The 2,229-nt window shown below is 32.8% G+C and overlaps 1 pseudogene; it reads left to right on the forward strand.

Moving 5' to 3' along the window:
- The first annotated feature begins 223 nt into the window (after positions 1-223).
- On the forward strand, positions 224-882 carry LOC111691823 (annotated as a pseudogene).
- The last annotated feature ends 1,347 nt before the right edge of the window (positions 883-2,229 follow it).

Genomic DNA, 2,229 nt, shown 5'->3' on the forward strand with positions numbered 1-2,229 from the left:
AATTCTGGCGGTTCCACAGAATGAGGTAGATAACACTCTAAGGGTTTTTAACAGTTATGATAATGACATCCAGTTCACCGTTGAAAAGGAGCAGAACAATTGCATCCGGTTTTTTGATATGTCAATACATAGACATCAACACAATAAGTTAGCAACGAAGTGGTATAGAAAATCTATGAGTAGTGGCAGGTACATTAATTTTCATTCATACCATCAAAATAGAATGAAACTGAATCTAATCTCAGCCCTTAAAGCCAGGGTATGTAAACTTACACACCCCAGTTACTTAAACCAATCACTTAATGAGTTAAGAACACTTTTGATAGAGAATTCCTACCCAGAAAGTTTAGTCAATAAAATTTTGTTTAATACAGATACTAAGAATGTTTCCCCAATCCCCATTACATAATAGATTGTTCGATAACAGCGTAGAAACTGATAACAATGTACAAGTCACTGCGCCCAAACATAAATTGTTTTTGTTTTTAAAAGAACTAGCACCAAAATTACTTTATATTATAAAAGATTTAAATGTTAAAATTGAATATAAAAACTTACTCACTTGCAATAGATTTTTTCTAGAACTAAAGAACCTTACCATAAATTGGAAAAATCGGGGGTGGTTTATAAAATTGATTGTTTTAATTGTAATCAGACATATATTGGACAAACAGACCGTACTCTAAAAAAAAAACGTTTTGTGCTCTTTCAGAACATACATTAAGTACAGGCCACAAAATGAATTTTAACGGTGTCACAGTTTTGGACAGTGAAATAAATTACAATAAGCGTGTTTTTCTGGAAATGGTTCGTATCAATGAATTTTCTAATGCTCTGAATAAAAAGTCAGATATTAATAATTTGAGTTGTATTTATAATTTTTTATTACATTTTGATAAATATAGAGTAGGAAAGTACCGATGGTCTATCTGAAGTTACGTGAGAGCGATAAAGTAAGCCATAGAAATCCATGCGATAGAGAAGGATGGCTATAATGAAGGCGTCTCATAGTCACCGTCAGTTTCGCCCTTCCACAAATAAGATCCACTTCTTATTTGTGGAAGGGCGAAATGGGCGGTGACTATTAGACGCCTTCACTATACCCACCCTTGTCTATCACATGGATTTCTATGGCTTACTTTATCGCTCTCACGTAACTTCAGATAGAGCATCGGTACTTTAATACCCTGTATAGAAATTTACCTATGTCGTTTTCAAAGGAGCGAATTGCCGCCTCCGTTTTAAGTTGGTACTGTTGTTGGCAATGCTAATTATCCCTGTTGTTGTTTCTTTAACCTCATTGGCTGTTACTAGTTTGAATATTAGTAGATTGTTTTCAAAAAAACTTGTTCTGATAAAGTAATAAAAAATAGTTTACATTTCAAAAGCATGGCTCCTTTTTATTGCATTAGTTGTTAAATGTTAAAAATTGACTTAAAAATTGTTTATTATAAAAAAATGTTGACTATAGTTACAATTGTTTTTTATCTAGTGAAGTTCATAAAATTTTAACAACAATGTTCTTGTATCTCTCGTTTTTGATGGTTTTTATATTATAATCTCACGTTTGTAAGTATATAATAAGCTTTTATAACTTATTATTCTAAGCATTTTTGTCATTTTTTATAGATGTCTTGAGAAAGGAAATAAACATTTCCGAAAGCTTGACAACAACACAGAGTGTTCTTATTACATTAGCCCTTAGCACTGTTGACTGCAATCCCAAATACATCTGTTTTTTTTTCTTTTTTTTTTCTTAACTAGTCAGTCAAGACTACCCTTCCTGCTCTATATATACAGGGTGTTTCAGTTCGAGTGAATCAAATTTTAACCACAGATAGAACTCCATAAGTAATTAAGAATTGCCTTATAAACCAAGGTTCTATGTCTCACCGTTTTCGCTCTACAGGGCCGTATTGGTCGGTTTTTTACATCATATTATTTATGATATCTCTGGTATGGTTGTAACAATTTGATTCAAATCTGGTATGATGTTAATACTTACGAATGTCTATAATTTACTGCAAAATTTACAAATTTTTTGTAGGTCAGTGGCGTAGAAACGGGTAGGGTAGCGGGATTTTTTTGCCCCAACTTCTACGCCAATGACCTAATACTTATTTGGGGTAAATTTTTAGATTCCTTGGACAATTTGGCATAATACTTGTTTGAAATCGGTAAAGTGTCTCGTTCTGCCGAAAATCTCAATAATGTGGGAGGCCGTTCTTC

The sequence above is a fragment of the Anoplophora glabripennis genome, unplaced genomic scaffold, assembly GCF_000390285.2.
Source record: "Anoplophora glabripennis isolate ALB-LARVAE unplaced genomic scaffold, Agla_2.0 scaffold599, whole genome shotgun sequence".
NCBI lineage: Eukaryota > Metazoa > Arthropoda > Insecta > Coleoptera > Cerambycidae > Anoplophora > Anoplophora glabripennis.